The sequence below is a fragment of the Syngnathus typhle genome, unplaced genomic scaffold (assembly GCF_033458585.1).
Source record: "Syngnathus typhle isolate RoL2023-S1 ecotype Sweden unplaced genomic scaffold, RoL_Styp_1.0 HiC_scaffold_334, whole genome shotgun sequence".
Lineage (NCBI taxonomy): Eukaryota > Metazoa > Chordata > Actinopteri > Syngnathiformes > Syngnathidae > Syngnathus > Syngnathus typhle.
In genome coordinates, this window is record NW_026872238.1 from 15,001 (window position 1) to 35,000 (window position 20,000).

The following is a 20,000-nucleotide window of genomic DNA, read 5'->3' on the forward strand; positions in this document are numbered from 1 at the left end:
TCCACGAGAAGAATTCTGCCAAACGTTCCACCGGCCTGTGTTTAAGGAGGCGGCCGGTCCTCCCCGTCGTTCCGCCGGCTTGTGTTTAAGGAGGCGGCCGGTCCTCCACTATTCCTTCCTTGGATGGAAAGCATGTAGCACTTTGAAAATTTTCGAGCACTGTGACACTTTGAAAATTTTCGAGAGTTTTTGTACTTAGAAAATTTTTCGCTCTTGCACTTCCAGAGTGCTTTGCGGTAGCTCCTAGGTTCGCTGTCCGAGCATGTGAACACTTTTTGGGGGGGAACACATCGCTAGAGACACCAGCCGCCTGGTTCTCGGGGCCAAAACTTGTGTTCCCCACACTCGTTCTGACTATATTTTGCGATTTGGGGGTAAAGGTAATGAGTACAGTGACTAGGGGGACCAACTCATCGTACTCTGGCGCACCAACAGACCAAAGCTGGTACTGCACTTACCCCTGGTACCCCAACGCCTGGTACCTGACGGGCGAGAGGCTGATTTTTCGCTATTTGCGGCCGACCGAGGGAACCAGACAAAGCGGACACTTTACGGCGCAAGAGCCGTTGGCACTTAGAAATTTTTCGACAAAGTTGGCGCGAGCTCCAGAAGGAGAGGCTGATTTTTCGCTATTTGTGGCCGACCGAGGGAACCAGGCAAAGCGGACACTTTACGGCGCAAGAGCCGTTGGCACTTAGAAATTTTTTGACAAAGTTGGCGCGAGCTCCAGAAGGAGAGGCTGATTTTTCGCTATTTGTGGCCGACCGAGGGAACCAGGCAAAGCGGACACTTTACGGCGCAAGAGCCGTTGGCACTTAGAAAATATTCGCCAAAGTTGGCACGAGCTCCAGAAGGAGAGGCTGATTTTTCGCTATTTGTGGCCGACCGAGGGAACCAGACAAAGCGGACACATTACGGCGCAAGAGCCGTTGGCACTTAGAAAATATTCGCCAAAGTTGGCACGAGCTCCAGAAGGAGAGGCTGATTTTTCGCTATTTGTGGCCGACCGAGGGAACCAGACAAAGCGGACACTTTACGGCGCAAGAGCCGTTGGCACTTGCGCGAGCTCCAGAAGGAGAGGCTGATTTTTCGCTATTTGTGGCCGACCGAGGGAACCAGACAAAGCGGACACATTACGGCGCAAGAGCCGTTGGCACTTAGAAAATATTCGCCAAAGTTGGCACGAGCTCCAGAAGGAGAGGCTGATTTTTCGCTATTTGTGGCCGACCGAGGGAACCAGACAAAGCGGACACTTTACGGCGCAAGAGCCGTTGGCACTTGCGCGAGCTCCAGAAGGAGAGGCTGATTTTTCGCTATTTGTGGCCGACCGAGGGAACCAGACAAAGCGGACACTTTACGGCGCAAGAGCCGTTGGCACTTAGAAAATATTCGCCAAAGTTGGCACGAGCTCCAGAAGGAGAGGCTGATTTTTCGCCGTTTGTGGCCGACCGAGGGAACCAGACAAAGCGGACACTTTACGGCGCAAGAGCCGTTGGCACTTAGGCGAGCTCCAGAAGGAGAGGCTGATTTTTCGCTATTTGTGGCCGACCGAGGGAACCAGGCAAAGCGGACACATTACGGCGCAAGAGCCGTTGGCACTTAGAAAATATTCGCCAAAGTTGGCACGAGCTCCAGAAGGAGAGGCTGATTTTTCGCTATTTGTGGCCGACCGAGGGAACCAGGCAAAGCGGACACATTACGGCGCAAGAGCCGTTGGCACTTAGGCGAGCTCCAGAAGGAGAGGCTGATTTTTCGCCGTTTGTGGCCGACCGAGGGAACCAGGCAAAGCGGACACATTACGGCGCAAGAGCCGTTGGCACTTAGGCGAGCTCCAGAAGGAGAGGCTGGTTTTTCGCCGTTTGTGGCCGACCGAGGGAACCAGGCAAAGCGGACACATTACGGCGCAAGAGCCGTTGGCACTTAGGCGAGCTCCAGAAGGAGAGGCTGGTTTTTCGCCGTTTGTGGCCGACCGAGGGAACCAGGCAAAGCGGACACATTACGGCGCAAGAGCCGTTGGCACTTAGGCGAGCTCCAGAAGGAGAGGCTGATTTTTCGCCGTTCGTGGCCGACCGAGGGAACCAGGCAAAGCGGACACATTACGGCGCAAGACCCGTTGGCACTTAGGCGAGCTCCAGAAGGAGAGGCTGGTTTTTCGCTATTTGTGGCCGACCGAGGGAACCAGGCAAAGCGGACACATTACGGCGCAAGAGCCGTTGGCACTTAGGCGAGCTCCAGAAGGAGAGGCTGGTTTTTCGCTATTTGTGGCCGACCGAGGGAACCAGGCAAAGCGGACACATTACGGCGCAAGAGCCGTTGGCACTTAGGCGAGCTCCAGAAGGAGAGGCTGGTTTTTCGCTATTTGTGGCCGACCGAGGGAACCAGGCAAAGCGGACACATTACGGCGCAAGAGCCGTTGGCACTTAGGCGAGCTCCAGAAGGAGAGGCTGGTTTTTCGCTATTTGTGGCCGACCGAGGGAACCAGGCAAAGCGGACACATTACGGCGCAAGAGCCGTTGGCACTTAGAAAATATTCGCCAAAGTTGGCACGAGCTCCAGAAGGAGAGGCTGATTTTTCGCTATTTGTGGCCGACCGAGGGAACCAGGCAAAGCGGACACATTACGGCGCAAGAGCCGTTGGCACTTAGGCGAGCTCCAGAAGGAGAGGCTGATTTTTCGCCGTTTGTGGCCGACCGAGGGAACCAGGCAAAGCGGACACATTACGGCGCAAGAGCCGTTGGCACTTAGAAAATATTCGCCAAAGTTGGCACGAGCTCCAGAAGGAGAGGCTGATTTTTCGCTATTTGTGGCCGACCGAGGGAACCAGGCAAAGCGGACACATTACGGCGCAAGAGCCGTTGGCACTTAGGCGAGCTCCAGAAGGAGAGGCTGATTTTTCGCCGTTTGTGGCCGACCGAGGGAACCAGGCAAAGCGGACACATTACGGCGCAAGAGCCGTTGGCACTTAGGCGAGCTCCAGAAGGAGAGGCTGGTTTTTCGCCGTTTGTGGCCGACCGAGGGAACCAGGCAAAGCGGACACATTACGGCGCAAGAGCCGTTGGCACTTAGGCGAGCTCCAGAAGGAGAGGCTGGTTTTTCGCCGTTTGTGGCCGACCGAGGGAACCAGGCAAAGCGGACACATTACGGCGCAAGAGCCGTTGGCACTTAGGCGAGCTCCAGAAGGAGAGGCTGATTTTTCGCCGTTCGTGGCCGACCGAGGGAACCAGGCAAAGCGGACACATTACGGCGCAAGACCCGTTGGCACTTAGGCGAGCTCCAGAAGGAGAGGCTGGTTTTTCGCTATTTGTGGCCGACCGAGGGAACCAGGCAAAGCGGACACATTACGGCGCAAGAGCCGTTGGCACTTAGGCGAGCTCCAGAAGGAGAGGCTGGTTTTTCGCTATTTGTGGCCGACCGAGGGAACCAGGCAAAGCGGACACATTACGGCGCAAGAGCCGTTGGCACTTAGGCGAGCTCCAGAAGGAGAGGCTGGTTTTTCGCTATTTGTGGCCGACCGAGGGAACCAGGCAAAGCGGACACATTACGGCGCAAGAGCCGTTGGCACTTAGGCGAGCTCCAGAAGGAGAGGCTGGTTTTTCGCTATTTGTGGCCGACCGAGGGAACCAGGCAAAGCGGACACATTACGGCGCAAGAGCCGTTGGCACTTAGAAAATATTCGCCAAAGTTGGCACGAGCTCCAGAAGGAGAGGCTGATTTTTCGCTATTTGTGGCCGACCGAGGGAACCAGGCAAAGCGGACACATTACGGCGCAAGAGCCGTTGGCACTTAGGCGAGCTCCAGAAGGAGAGGCTGATTTTTCGCCGTTTGTGGCCGACCGAGGGAACCAGGCAAAGCGGACACATTACGGCGCAAGAGCCGTTGGCACTTAGGCGAGCTCCAGAAGGAGAGGCTGGTTTTTCGCTATTTGTGGCCGACCGAGGGAACCAGGCAAAGCGGACACATTACGGCGCAAGAGCCGTTGGCACTTAGGCGAGCTCCAGAAGGAGAGGCTGATTTTTCGCCGTTTGTGGCCGACCGAGGGAACCAGGCAAAGCGGACACATTACGGCGCAAGAGCCGTTGGCACTTAGGCGAGCTCCAGAAGGAGAGGCTGGTTTTTCGCTATTTGTGGCCGACCGAGGGAACCAGGCAAAGCGGACACATTACGGCGCAAGAGCCGTTGGCACTTAGGCGAGCTCCAGAAGGAGAGGCTGGTTTTTCGCCGTTTGTGGCCGACCGAGGGAACCAGGCAAAGCGGACACATTACGGCGCAAGAGCCGTTGGCACTTAGGCGAGCTCCAGAAGGAGAGGCTGGTTTTTCGCTATTTGTGGCCGACCGAGGGAACCAGGCAAAGCGGACACATTACGGCGCAAGAGCCGTTGGCACTTAGGCGAGCTCCAGAAGGAGAGGCTGATTTTTCGCCGTTTGTGGCCGACCGAGGGAACCAGGCAAAGCGGACACATTACGGCGCAAGAGCCGTTGGCACTTAGGCGAGCTCCAGAAGGAGAGGCTGGTTTTTCGCTATTTGTGGCCGACCGAGGGAACCAGGCAAAGCGGACACATTACGGCGCAAGAGCCGTTGGCACTTAGGCGAGCTCCAGAAGGAGAGGCTGGTTTTTCGCTATTTGTGGCCGACCGAGGGGAACCAGGCAAAGCGGACACATTACGGCGCAAGAGCCGTTGGCACTTAGAAAATATTCGCCAAAGTTGGCACGAGCTCCAGAAGGAGAGGCTGATTTTTCGCTATTTGTGGCCGACCGAGGGAACCAGGCAAAGCGGACACATTACGGCGCAAGAGCCGTTGGCACTTAGGCGAGCTCCAGAAGGAGAGGCTGGTTTTTCGCCGTTTGTGGCCGACCGAGGGAACCAGGCAAAGCGGACACATTACGGCGCAAGAGCCGTTGGCACTTAGGCGAGCTCCAGAAGGAGAGGCTGGTTTTTCGCTATTTGTGGCCGACCGAGGGAACCAGGCAAAGCGGACACTTTACGGCGCAAGAGCCGTTGGCACTTAGAAAATATTCGCCAAAGTTGGCACGAGCTCCAGAATGAGAGGCTGATTTTTCGCCGTTTGTGGCCGACCGAGGGAACCAGGCAAAGCGGACACATTACGGCGCAAGAGCCGTCGGCACTTAGGCGAGCTCCAGAAGGAGAGGCTGATTTTTTCGCTATTTGTGGCCGACCGAGGGAACCAGGCAAAGCGGACACATTACGGCGCAAGAGCCGTTGGCACTTAGAAAATATTCGCCAAAGTTGGCACGAGCTCCAGAATGAGAGGCTGATTTTTCGCCGTTTGTGGCCGACCGAGGGAACCAGACAAAGCGGACACATTACGGCGCAAGAGCCGTTGGCACTTAGGCGAGCTCCAGAAGGAGAGGCTGATTTTTCGCTATTTGTGGCCGACCGAGGGAACCAGGCAAAGCGGACACTTTACGGCGCAAGAGCCGTTGGCACTTAGAAAATATTCGCCAAAGTTGGCACGAGCTCCAGAAGGAGAGGCTGATTTTTCGCCGTTTGTGGCCGACCGAGGGAACCAGACAAAGCGGACACATTACGGCGCAAGAGCCGTTGGCACTTAGGCGAGCTCCAGAAGGAGAGGCTGATTTTTCGCTATTTGTGGCCGACCGAGGGAACCAGGCAAAGCGGACACTTTACGGCGCAAGAGCCGTTGGCACTTAGAAAATATTCGCCAAAGTTGGCACGAGCTCCAGAAGGAGAGGCTGATTTTTCGCCGTTTGTGGCCGACCGAGGGAACCAGACAAAGCGGACACATTACGGCGCAAGAGCCGTTGGCACTTAGGCGAGCTCCAGAAGGAGAGGCTGATTTTTCGCTATTTGTGGCCGACCGAGGGAACCAGGCAAAGCGGACACTTTACGGCGCAAGAGCCGTTGGCACTTAGAAAATATTCGCCAAAGTTGGCACGAGCTCCAGAAGGAGAGGCTGATTTTTCGCCGTTTGTGGCCGACCGAGGGAACCAGACAAAGCGGACACATTACGGCGCAAGAGCCGTTGGCACTTAGGCGAGCTCCAGAAGGAGAGGCTGATTTTTCGCTATTTGTGGCCGACCGAGGGAACCAGGCAAAGCGGACACTTTACGGCGCAAGAGCCGTTGGCACTTAGAAAATATTCTGAAATTCTCACCGACCTCCGTGGTGGAGAGGCCGAATTTTCGACATTCGTGGCCGACCGGGGAACCGTCGCCACTCGGACAACTTGTGCGGCAGCCCTCGGTGATTTTAGGACCGCTTTTTCACCCTCGCTGTCCGACCGGAGAACCGTCGTAGCTCGGACAGTTCGTGTGCCAGCATCCGCTGGCACTTAGAAAATTTTAAAAAAGAAAAAAATAGTCTTCTGCATATACGTTCTGACTATATTTTGCGATTAGGGGGTAAAGGTAATGAGTACAGTGACTAGGGGGACCAACTCATCGTACTCTGGCGCACCAACACGCCAAGGTTGGTACTGCACTTAGGCTGATTTTTGCGCTATTCGCGGCCGACCGGGGAACCAGCGCGGAGCGGACACATTACGGCGAATGAGCCGTTGGCACTTAGAAAATTTTGAGCTTTTTTCGAACTTCCGTGAGGCTGATTTTGCGCTATTCGCGGCCGACCGGGGAACCAGCGCGGAGCGGACACATTACGGCGAATGAGCCGTTGGCACTTAGAAAATTTTTGAGCTTTTTTCGAACTTCCGTGAGGCTGATTTTGCGCTATTCGCGGCCGACCGGGGAACCAGCGCGGAGCGGACACATTACGGCGAATGAGCCGTTGGCACTTAGAAAATTTTTGAGCTTTTTTCGGACTTCCGTGTGGAGCTTTGGGGCCGTTCCGCCTAACTTTTTATGCCCGATTAGGCTTCCAGGGAGGCGGCTAAGCATTATTGACCAATCATGGAGCTTTTTTGGGACTTCCGTGTGGAGCTTTGGGGCCGTTCCGCCTAACTTTTTATGCCCGATTAGGCTTCCAGGGAGGCGGCTAAGCATTATTGACCAATCATGGAGCTTTTTTGGGACTTCCGTGTGGAGCTTTGGGGCCGTTCCGCCTAGCTTTTTATGCCCGATTAGGCTTCCAGGGAGGCGGCTAAGCATTATTGACCAATCATGGAGCTTTTTTGGGACTTCCGTGTGGAGCTTTGGGGCCGTTCCGCCTAGCTTTTTATGCCCGGTTAGGCTTCCAGGGAGGCGGCTAAGCATTATTGACCAATCATGGAGCTTTTTTTGGACTTCCGTGTGGAGCTTTGGGGCCGTTCCGCCTAGCTTTTTATGCCCGATTAGGCTTCCAGGGAGGCGGCTAAGCATTATTGACCAATCATGGAGCTTTTTTGGGACTTCCGTGTGGAGCTTTGGGGCCGTTCCGCCTAGCTTTTTATGCCCGATTAGGCTTCCAGGGAGGCGGCTAAGCATTATTGACCAATCATGGAGCTTTTTTGGGACTTCCGTGTGGAGCTTTGGGGCCGTTCCGCCTAGCTTTTTATGCCCGATTAGGCTTCCAGGGAGGCGGCTAAGCATTATTGACCAATCATGGAGCTTTTTTGGGACTTCCAGCCGGTGCTTTGGGGGCCTTCCCCCTCACTTTCTACGCCCGATTGGGCTTCCAGGGACGCGGCTAAGCATTTTTAACAGAAATGGAGCTTTTTGCGGAGCTCCAGCCGGTGCCACCGGCAGGCCGTGCACGCGGACGAGATGACCGAAAGAAGCTCCAGGAGAGCGGATGGACGCTTTTTAAGCACCGAGGCGGAGATCGCGGAGCTTTAATAGACTTCCAGCGGGCCCAAAGCGGCCAGGCAGACGGCGCAGCGCGACCTGGTACCTCGCACGGGACGCATCGCCCCCCCCCGCGCACAGTTCCAGGGGGCCGGGATGACGTTTCAAAGCTGCCGCTGCAGCTGCGGCGGGGAGTGGCCTCCCTCCGGTGGACACGACGAGTAAATGACACCGGCCGCTGACGCAAACCCACGCCGGACAGGAGAGCTCAAAAGCCGGGTAACATTTCAAGGAAGACCCCCCCTGCGCAGACCTCCACTAGGCCGGGATGACTGTTCAGCTGTGGCGGGGAGTGGCCTCCCTCCGGTCGGCACGACGAGTAAATGACACCGGCCGCTGACGCAAACCCACGCCGGACAGGAGAGCTCAAAAGCCGGGTAACATTTCAAGGAAGACCCCCCCTGCGCAGACCTCCACTAGGCCGGGATGACTGTTCAGCTGTGGCGGGGAGTGGCCTCCCTCCGGTCGGCACGACGAGTAAATGACACCGGCCGCTGACGCAAACCCACGCCGGACAGGAGAGCTCAAAAGCCGGGTAACATTTCAAGGAAGACCCCCCCTGCGCAGACCTCCACTAGGCCGGGATGACTGTTCAGCTGTGGCGGGGAGTGGCCTCCCTCCGGTCGGCACGACGAGTAAATGACACCGGCCGCTGACGCAAACCCACGCCGGACAGGAGAGCTCAAAAGCCGGGTAACATTTCAAGGAAGACCCCCCCTGCGCAGACCTCCACTAGGCCGGATGACTGTTCAGCTGTGGCGGGGAGTGGCCTCCCTCCGGTCGGCACGACGAGTAAATGACACCGGCCGCTGACGCAAACCCACGCCGGACAGGAGAGCTCAAAAGCCGGGTAACATTTCAAGGAAGACCCCCCCTGCGCAGACCTCCACTAGGCCGGGATGACTGTTCAGCTGCGGCGGGGAGTGGCCTCCCTCCGGTCGGCACGACGAGTAAATGACACCGGCCGCTGACGCAAACCCACGCCGGACAGGAGAGCTCAAAAGCCGGGTAACATTTCAAGGAAGACCCCCCCTGCGCAGACCTCCACTAGGCCGGGATGACTGTTCAGCTGTGGCGGGGAGTGGCCTCCCTCCGGTCGGCACGACGAGTAAATGACACCGGCCGCTGACGCAAACCCACGCCGGACAGGAGAGCTCAAAAGCCGGGTAACATTTCAAGGAAGACCCCCCCTGCGCAGACCTCCACTAGGCCGGGATGACTGTTCAGCTGTGGCGGGGAGTGGCCTCCCTCCGGTCGGCACGACGAGTAAATGACACCGGCCGCTGACGCAAACCCACGCCGGACAGGAGAGCTCAAAAGCCGGGTAACATTTCAAGGAAGACCCCCCCTGCGCAGACCTCCACTAGGCCGGGATGACTGTTCAGCTGTGGCGGGGAGTGGCCTCCCTCCGGTCGGCACGACGAGTAAATGACACCGGCCGCTGACGCAAACCCACGCCGGACAGGAGAGCTCAAAAGCCGGGTAACATTTCAAGGAAGACCCCCCCTGCGCAGACCTCCACTAGGCCGGGATGACTGTTCAGCTGTGGCGGGGAGTGGCCTCCCTCCGGTCGGCACGACGAGTAAATGACACCGGCCGCTGACGCAAACCCACGCCGGACAGGAGAGCTCAAAAGCCGGGTAACATTTCAAGGAAGACCCCCCCTGCGCAGACCTCCACTAGGCCGGGATGACTGTTCAGCTGCGGCGGGGAGTGGCCTCCCTCCGGTCGGCACGACGAGTAAATGACACCGGCCGCTGACGCAAACCCACGCCGGACAGGAGAGCTCAAAAGCCGGGTAACATTTCAAGGAAGACCCCCCCTGCGCAGACCTCCACTAGGCCGGGATGACTGTTCAGCTGTGGCGGGGAGTGGCCTCCCTCCGGTCGGCACGACGAGTAAATGACACCGGCCGCTGACGCAAACCCACGCCGGACAGGAGAGCTCAAAAGCCGGGTAACATTTCAAGGAAGACCCCCCCTGCGCAGACCTCCACTAGGCCGGGATGACTGTTCAGCTGTGGCGGGGAGTGGCCTCCCTCCGGTCGGCACGACGAGTAAATGACACCGGCCGCTGACGCAAACCCACGCCGGACAGGAGAGCTCAAAAGCCGGGTAACATTTCAAGGAAGACCCCCCCTGCGCAGACCTCCACTAGGCCGGGATGACTGTTCAGCTGTGGCGGGGAGTGGCCTCCCTCCGGTCGGCACGACGAGTAAATGACACCGGCCGCTGACGCAAACCCACGCCGGACAGGAGAGCTCAAAAGCCGGGTAACATTTCAAGGAAGACCCCCCCTGCGCAGACCTCCACTAGGCCGGGATGACTGTTCAGCTGCGGCGGGGAGTGGCCTCCCTCCGGTCGGCACGACGAGTAAATGACACCGGCCGCTGACGCAAACCCACGCCGGACAGGAGAGCTCAAAAGCCGGGTAACATTTCAAGGAAGACCCCCCCTGCGCAGACCTCCACTAGGCCGGGATGACTGTTCAGCTGTGGCGGGGAGTGGCCTCCCTCCGGTCGGCACGACGAGTAAATGACACCGGCCGCTGACGCAAACCCACGCCGGACAGGAGAGCTCAAAAGCCGGGTAACATTTCAAGGAAGACCCCCCCTGCGCAGACCTCCACTAGGCCGGGATGACTGTTCAGCTGTGGCGGGGAGTGGCCTCCCTCCGGTCGGCACGACGAGTAAATGACACCGGCCGCTGACGCAAACCCACGCCGGACAGGAGAGCTCAAAAGCCGGGTAACATTTCAAGGAAGACCCCCCCTGCGCAGACCTCCACTAGGCCGGGATGACTGTTCAGCTGTGGCGGGGAGTGGCCTCCCTCCGGTCGGCACGACGAGTAAATGACACCGGCCGCTGACGCAAACCCACGCCGGACAGGAGAGCTCAAAAGCCGGGTAACATTTCAAGGAAGACCCCCCCTGCGCAGACCTCCACTAGGCCGGGATGACTGTTCAGCTGCGGCGGGGAGTGGCCTCCCTCCGGTCGGCACGACGAGTAAATGACACCGGCCGCTGACGCAAACCCACGCCGGACAGGAGAGCTCAAAAGCCGGGTAACATTTCAAGGAAGACCCCCCCTGCGCAGACCTCCACTAGGCCGGGATGACTGTTCAGCTGTGGCGGGGAGTGGCCTCCCTCCGGTCGGCACGACGAGTAAATGACACCGGCCGCTGACGCAAACCCACGCCGGACAGGAGAGCTCAAAAGCCGGGTAACATTTCAAGGAAGACCCCCCCTGCGCAGACCTCCACTAGGCCGGGATGACTGTTCAGCTGCGGCGGGGAGTGGCCTCCCTCCGGTCGGCACGACGAGTAAATGACACCGGCCGCTGACGCAAACCCACGCCGGACAGGAGAGCTCAAAAGCCGGGTAACATTTCAAGGAAGACCCCCCCTGCGCAGACCTCCACTAGGGCCGGGATGACTGTTCAGCTGCGGCGGGGAGTGGCCTCCCTCCGGTCGGCACGACGAGTAAAGCTATTTAGGAAAATCTGAGATAAATATCACTTGCATAATAATTTGGAACACGGTCCCGTGTTCCAAATTATTATGCAAAATGTATTTAGACACCAGCAATCGCACTTAGATTTGTTTCTTTTTTCTTTCTTTTAGCTTCCATAATGTTACCGGGCGCTGACGCAAACCCACGCCCGGCAGGAGAGCTCAAAAGCCGGGTAACATTTCAAGGAAGACCCCCCCTGCGCAGACCTCCACTAGGCCGGGATGACTGTTCAGCTGCGGCGGGGAGTGGCCTCCCTCCGGTCGGCACGACGAGTAAATGACACCGGCCGCTGACGCAAACCCACGCCGGACAGGAGAGCTCAAAAGCCGGGTAACATTTCAAGGAAGACCCCCCCTGCGCAGACCTCCACTAGGCCGGGATGACTTTTCAAAGCTGCCTCTGCAGCTGCGGCGGGGAGTTGCCTCCCTCCGGTGGACACGACGAGTAAATACACCAGCACTTGCTCTTAGATTTGTTTCTTTTTTCTTTCTTTTAGCTTCCATAATGTTACCGGGCGCTGACGCAAACCCACGCCCGGCAGGAGAGCTCAAAAGCCGGGTAACATTTCAAGGAAGACCCCCCCTGCGCAGACCTCCACTAGGCCGGGATGACTGTTCAGCTGCGGCGGGGAGTGGCCTCCCTCCGGTCGGCACGACGAGTAAAGCTATTTAGGAAAATCTGAGATAAATATCACTTGCATAATAATTTGGAACACGGTCCCGTGTTCCAAATTATTATGCAAAATGTATTTAGACACCAGCAATCGCACTTAGATTTGTTTCTTTTTTCTTTCAGCTTCCATAATGTTACCGGGCGCTGACGCAAACCCACGCCCGGCAGGAGAGCTCAAAAGCCGGGTAACATTTCAAGGAAGACCCCCCCTGCGCAGACCTCCACTAGGCCGGGATGACTGTTCAGCTGCGGCGGGGAGTGGCCTCCCTCCGGTCGGCACGACGAGTAAATGACACCGGCCGCTGACGCAAACCCACGCCGGACAGGAGAGCTCAAAAGCCGGGTAACATTTCAAGGAAGACCCCCCCTGCGCAGACCTCCACTAGGCCGGGATGACTTTTCAAAGCTGCCTCTGCAGCTGCGGCGGGGAGTTGCCTCCCTCCGGTGGACACGACGAGTAAATACACCAGCACTTGCTCTTAGATTTGTTTCTTTTTTCTTTCTTTTAGCTTCCATAATGTTACCGGGCGCTGACGCAAACCCACGCCCGGCAGGAGAGCTCAAAAGCCGGGTAACATTTCAAGGAAGACCCCCCCTGCGCAGACCTCCACTAGGCCGGGATGACTGTTCAGCTGCGGCGGGGAGTGGCCTCCCTCCGGTCGGCACGACGAGTAAAGCTATTTAGGAAAATCTGAGATAAATATCACTTGCATAATAATTTGGAACACGGTCCCGTGTTCCAAATTATTATGCAAAATGTATTTAGACACCAGCAATCGCACTTAGATTTGTTTCTTTTTTCTTTCTTTTAGCTTCCATAATGTTACCGGGCGCTGACGCAAACCCACGCCCGGCAGGAGAGCTCAAAAGCCGGGTAACATTTCAAGGAAGCTATTTAGGAAAATCTGAGATAAATATCCTTTGCATAATAATTTGGAACACGGTCCCGTGTTCCAAATTATTATGCAAAATGTATTTAAGTGTCATAAAGATTACATTTTTTGTTTTTCAAGTACTGAAATCACCCTCAGTCATGGTACAGTCCATGGTAGTCTGCCAGGTGAGCGCAATTGTAGTAATTAACAAGTCTATTTAAGTTCCGCGTTTTTAAGCGTTCGGCCATTTCGTTCAACCATGGGGAGGAAAAAGGATCTCTCTGCTGTCGAGAAGCGTGAAATCGTTCGATGCCTTGGACAAGGTATGCAGACATTCGATATTGCACGAAAGCTTAAGCGCGACCATCGAACTTTGAAGAAATTCGTCGCTGATTCGGAGCAAACGCGCGTTCGTGCAGACAAAGGCACGACAAGGAAGGTTTCTGCAAGACAAACAAATCGAATCAAGAGGGCGGCTGCAAGCATGCCACTAAAGACGAGCAAACAAATATTCGACGCTGCTGGTGCCAGTGAAGTCCCACGAACGACGAGGTGCAGGATCCTCCAGAGGCTTGCAGTTGTGCGGAAACCCTCCATTCGGCCACCCCTGAACAACGCGAACAAGCAGAAACGGCTGCAGTGGGCCCAGACTTACATGAAGACAAATTTTCAGACAGTCCTGTTCACCGACGAGTGCCGTGCCACCTTGGATGGGCCAGGTAGGGTTTTTTAAGTTTTTCCTTGCACTTTTGAGAGCTCAGGGGATGCTTTGAGAATAATTGTCAATTTCTGTCTATGTGAAGCCCTTTGAGACTGCTTGTGATTTAGGGCTATACAAATAAACTTGATTTGACTTGACTTTACAGATGGATGGAGTCGTGGATGGTTGGTGGACGGCCACGATAGCCCAACAAGGCTGCGGCGTCAGCAGGGAGGTGGCGGAGTGATGTTTTGGGCCGGAATCATGGGGAGAGAGCTGCTTGGCCCCTTTAGGGTCCCTGAAGGCGTCAAAATTACGTCTGTTAACTACGTGGAATTTCTGACTCAACACTTCTGTCCATGGTACAACAGGAAGAACCGTGCTTTCCGTCAAAAGATCATCTTCATGCATGACAATGCACCGTCTCATGCTGCAAGAAATACGTCAACGTCTTTGGCATCTATGGGAATAAAGGGAGAGAAACTGATGGTGTGGCCCCCATGCTCCCCTGACCTCAATCCTATTGAAAACTTGTGGAGCATCGTCAAGCAGAAAATCTACGAAGGTGGGAGGCAGTTCAATTCCAAAGAGCAGCTCTGGCAGGCTATTCTTAGATCCTGCCAAGAAATTCAACCAGAAACTGTACAAAAACTCACAAGTTCAGTGGATGGAAGAATCGTGAAGCTGCTGTTGAACAAAGGGTCCTATGTTAAAATGTAACTTTGTTTTTTATTGAAATAAAGGGTCCTATGTTAAAATGTAACTTGTTTGTCTTTTCTTTGAAATAGCTTTTGATTTCAGTAAATATGACCTCCTAATGCTGTAAATTCTTAAGATGGGCATTTCAGTTCATAAAAACCTATAAAATGTTATAAAACTCTGTTGTGCGTAATAATGTGGAACAGTGCATTTTAAGTTTTTTATTTTTTAAAAATTCTGTGATCATTCGGAGGTTTGTTCAATAAAATTAGAATTCATCAAAATAATGGTTGATGACTTGAAAATTATGCTGACTCATTTTGCATCGACTATTTAGGAAAATCTGAGATAAATGTCACTTGCATAATAATTTGGAACACGGTGTAAGTGCGATTGCTGGTGTATTTACTCGTCGTGTCCACCGGAGGACGGCAAATCCCCGCCGCAGCTGCAGCGGCAGCGCTTAAATGTCTTCCCGGCCGCCTGGAACTCTGCACGGGGCGTGTTTCGTCCCGCGCAGCGGTACCAGATCGCGCTGCGCCGTCAGCCGAGCCGCGCGCGGTCCGCTGGAAGTCTACACTGTGTTCCAAATTATTATGCAAATTGTATTTATGTGTCATAAAGATTACATTTTTTGTTTTTCAATTAAACTCATGGATGGTATTACGTGTCAGGGCTCTTTGGATCACTGAGATCAATCTCAGACACCGGGGATCATTACCGGCCAGTTGAGCCCAAATTAAGGAAAAACTACTTAAGAATGGTGTTCCACATTATTAAGCAGATAATTTGAAGTTCGCTTTGAGCAGTGGCGGACGCCAACCCACGACCGGTGGGAGAGCTCGGAGGGCGGATGGGCTTTCAAGGAAGCCCCCCAGGCCGGTCCCACTCGCACTTAGAATTTTTTTTTTTTTTGGCTTCCATAATGTACCGGGCGCGGACGCGAAACCCACGCCGGGCAGGAGAGCTCGAAAGGCGGCTAAGCATTCAAGGAAGCACCGTCTGGAGCTTCAGAGCCGTTCCGCCTGACTTTTAACGTAGAGTACCGGGCGCAAACCACTAACTCAAGCCCGGCATGGCAGCTCGAAAGGCGGCTAAGCATTCAAGGAAGCACCGTCTGGAGCTTCAGAGCCGTTCCGCCTGACTTTTAACGTAGAGTACCGGGCGCAAACCACTAACTCAAGCCCGGCATGGCAGCTCGAAAGGCGGCTAAGCATTCAAGGAAGCACCGTCTGGAGCTTCAGAGCCGTTCCGCCTGACTTTTAACGTAGAGTACCGGGCGCAAACCACTAACTCAAGCCCGGCATGGCAGCTCGAAAGGCGGCTAAGCATTCAAGGAAGCACCGTCTGGAGCTTCAGAGCCGTTCCGCCTGACTTTTAACGTAGAGTACCGGGCGCAAACCACTAACTCAAGCCCGGCATGGCAGCTCGAAAGGCGGCTAAGCATTCAAGGAAGCACCGTCTGGAGCTTCAGAGCCGTTCCGCCTGACTTTTAACGTAGAGTACCGGGCGCAAACCACTAACTCAAGCCCGGCATGGCAGCTCGAAAGGCGGCTAAGCATTCAAGGAAGCACCGTCTGGAGCTTCAGAGCCGTTCCGCCTGACTTTTAACGTAGAGTACCGGGCGCAAACCACTAACTCAAGCCCGGCATGGCAGCTCGAAAGGCGGCTAAGCATTCAAGGAAGCACCGTCTGGAGCTTCAGAGCCGTTCCGCCTGACTTTTAACGTAGAGTACCGGGCGCAAACCACTAACTCAAGCCCGGCATGGCAGCTCGAAAGGCGGCTAAGCATTCAAGGAAGCACCGTCTGGAGCTTCAGAGCCGTTCCGCCTGACTTTTAACGTAGAGTACCGGGCGCAAACCACTAACTCAAGCCCGGCATGGCAGCTCGAAAGGCGGCTAAGCATTCAAGGAAGCACCGTCTGGAGCTTCAGAGCCGTTCCGCCTGACTTTTAACGTAGAGTACCGGGCGCAAACCACTAACTCAAGCCCGGCATGGCAGCTCGAAAGGCGGCTAAGCATTCAAGGAAGCACCGTCTGGAGCTTCAGAGCCGTTCCGCCTGACTTTTAACGTAGAGTACCGGGCGCAAACCACTAACTCAAGCCCGGCATGGCAGCTCGAAAGGCGGCTAAGCATTCAAGGAAGCACCGTCTGGAGCTTCAGAGCCGTTCCGCCTGACTTTTAACGTAGAGTACCGGGCGCAAACCACTAACTCAAGCCCGGCATGGCAGCTCGAAAGGCGGCTAAGCATTCAAGGAAGCACCGTCTGGAGCTTCAGAGCCGTTCCGCCTGACTTTTAACGTAGAGTACCGGGCGCAAACCACTAACTCAAGCCCGGCATGGCAGCTCGAAAGGCGGCTAAGCATTCAAGGAAGCACCGTCTGGAGCTTCAGAGCCGTTCCGCCTGACTTTTAACGTAGAGTACCGGGCGCAAACCACTAACTCAAGCCCGGCATGGCAGCTCGAAAGGCGGCTAAGCATTCAAGGAAGCACCGTCTGGAGCTTCAGAGCCGTTCCGCCTGACTTTTAACGTAGAGTACCGGGCGCAAACCACTAACTCAAGCCCGGCATGGCAGCTCGAAAGGCGGCTAAGCATTCAAGGAAGCACCGTCTGGAGCTTCAGAGCCGTTCCGCCTGACTTTTAACGTAGAGTACCGGGCGCAAACCACTAACTCAAGCCCGGCATGGCAGCTCGAAAGGCGGCTAAGCATTCAAGGAAGCACCGTCTGGAGCTTCAGAGCCGTTCCGCCTGACTTTTAACGTAGAGTACCGGGCGCAAACCACTAACTCAAGCCCGGCATGGCAGCTCGAAAGGCGGCTAAGCATTCAAGGAAGCACCGTCTGGAGCTTCAGAGCCGTTCCGCCTGACTTTTAACGTAGAGTACCGGGCGCAAACCACTAACTCAAGCCCGGCATGGCAGCTCGAAAGGCGGCTAAGCATTCAAGGAAGCGACGCCGGCCGGTCCGCGGGCCAAATAGGGTCCAGTAAAGTACCGGGCGCAAACCACTAACTCAAGCCCGGCATGGCAGCTCGAAAGGCGGCTAAGCATTCAAGGAAGCGACGCCGGCCGGTCCGCGGGCCAAATAGGGTCCAGTAAAGTACCGGGCGCAAACCACTAACTCAAGCCCGGCATGGCAGCTCGAAAGGCGGCTAAGCATTCAAGGAAGCGACGCCGGCCGGTCCGCGGGCCAAATAGGGTCCAGTAAAGTACCGGGCGCAAACCACTAACTCAAGCCCGGCATGGCAGCTCGAAAGGCGGCTAAGCATTCAAGGAAGCGACGCCGGCCGGTCCGCGGGCCAAATAGGGTCCAGTAAAGTACCGGGCGCAAACCACTAACTCAAGCCCGGCATGGCAGCTCGAAAGGCGGCTAAGCATTCAAGGAAGCGACGCCGGCCGGTCCGCGGGCCAAATAGGGTCCAGTAAAGTACCGGGCGCAAACCACTAACTCAAGCCCGGCATGGCAGCTCGAAAGGCGGCTAAGCATTCAAGGAAGCGACGCCGGCCGGTCCGCGGGCCAAATAGGGTCCAGTAAAGTACCGGGCGCAAACCACTAACTCAAGCCCGGCATGGCAGCTCGAAAGGCGGCTAAGCATTCAAGGAAGCGACGCCGGCCGGTCCGCGGGCCAAATAGGGTCCAGTAAAGTACCGGGCGCGGCCACTAACGCCTTGTGGCGGTCGCCTTGTGGCGGTCGGGGGGTGGCGGTCGGGGCTGGCGCTTGGGGCCGGTGGCGGTCGCCTTGTGGCGGTCGCCTTGTGGCGGTCGGGGGGTGGCGGTCGGGGCTGGCGCTTGGGGCCAGTGGCGGTCGCCTTGTGGCGGTCGCCTTGTGGCGGTCGCCTTGTGGCGGTCGCCTTGTGGCGGTCGCCTTGTGGCGGTCGGGGGGTGGCGGTCGGGGCTGGCGCTTGGGGCCAGTGGCGGTCGCCTTGTGGCGGTCGCCTTGTGGCGGTCGCCTTGTGGCGGTCGCCTTGTGGCGGTCGCCTTGTGGCGGTCGGGGGGTGGCGGTCGGGGCTGGCGCTTGGGGCCAGTGGCGGTCGCCTTGTGGCGGTCGCCTTGTGGCGGTCGCCTTGTGGCGGTCGCCTTGTGGCGGTCGCCTTGTGGCGGTCGGGGGGTGGCGGTCGGGGCTGGCGCTTGGGGCCGGTGGCGGTCGCCTTGTGGCGGTCGCCTTGTGGCGGTCGGGGGGTGGCGGTCGGGGCTGGCGCTTGGGGCCGGTGGCGGTCGCCTTGTGGCGGTCGCCTTGTGGCGGTCGCCTTGTGGCGGTCGGGGGGTGGCGGTCGGGGCTGGCGCTTGGGGCCGGTGGCGGTCGCCTTGTGGCGGTCGCCTTGTGGCGGTCGGGGGGTGGCGGTCGGGGCTGGCGCTTGGGGCCGGTGGCGGTCGCCTTGTGGCGGTCGCCTTGTGGCGGTCGCCTTGTGGCGGTCGGGGGGTGGCGGTCGGGGCTGGCGCTTGGGGCCGGTGGCGGTCGCCTTGTGGCGGTCGCCTTGTGGCGGTCGCCTTGTGGCGGTCGGGGGGTGGCGGTCGGGGCTGGCGCTTGGGGCTGGCGTCCGCCAATAGTGGTTTAATTTCGGGAGGAAGATTGATTTTCGTCCCAAGCCCGCCGCTGGAGAAAATTTTAGGTACCAGGAGTGGATTTTTTTTGTCCACTCAGGAGGGGGACGTTGGCTGGTTTGGTGTCCGGGGGAAAGTGCTCTTTTCTCGGCCAGGAGAAAGATTAGACTCCCAGCCCGCCGCTGGAGAAAATTCTAGGTACCAGGAGTGGATTTTTTTTGTCCACTCAGGAGGGGGACGTGCTTTGTTGTCCGGGGGAAAGTGCTCTTTTCTCTGCCAGGAGAAAGATTAGACTCCCAGCCCGCCGCTGGAGAAAATCTTAGGTACCAGGAGTGGATTTTTTTTGTCCACTCAGGAGGGGGACGTGCTTTGTTGTCCGGGGAGAGTGCTCTTTTCTCGGCCAGGAGAAAGATTAGACTCCCAGCCCGCCGCTGGAGAAAATTCTAGGTACCAGGAGTGGATTTTTTTTGTCCACTCAGGAGGGGGACGTGCTTTGTTGTCCGGGGAGAGTGCTCTTTTCTCGGCCAGGAGAAAGATTAGACTCCCAGCCCGCCGCTGGAGAAAATTCTAGGTACCAGGAGTGGATTTTTTTTGTCCACTCAGGAGGGGGACGTGCTTTGTTGTCCGGGGAGAGTGCCTGGTCCCCGGACCAGCCTCTTAGGCGCGCCCGCTGTCATTCTCCGGAGATTAAGTTATACTAAGGGGAGGCTGCCTCCTCCCGCCTGCTGCCCGAGGATGCTGCCTCATCCCCGGACTGGCCTCTTGCGCGCGCCCGCTGTCATTCTCCGGAGACTAAGTTATACTAAGGGGAGGCTGCCTCCTCCCGCCTGCTGCCCGAGGATGCTGCCTCATCCCCGGACTGGCCTCTTGCGCGCGCCCGCTGTCATTCTCCGGAGACTAAGTTATACTAAGGGGAGGCTGCCTCCTCCCGCCTGCTGCCCGAGGATGCTGCCTCATCCCCGGACTGGCCTCTTGCGCGCGCCCGCTGTCATTCTCCGGAGACTAAGTTATACTAAGGGGAGGCTGCCTCCTCCCGCCTGCTGCCCGAGGATGCTGCCTCATCCCCGGACTGGCCTCTTGCGCGCGCCCGCTGTCATTCTCCGGAGACTAAGTTATACTAAGGGGAGGCTGCCTCCTCCCGCCTGCTGCCCGAGGATGCTGCCTCATCCCCGGACTGGCCTCTTGCGCGCGCCCGCTGTCATTCTCCGGAGACTAAGTTATACTAAGGGGAGGCTGCCTCC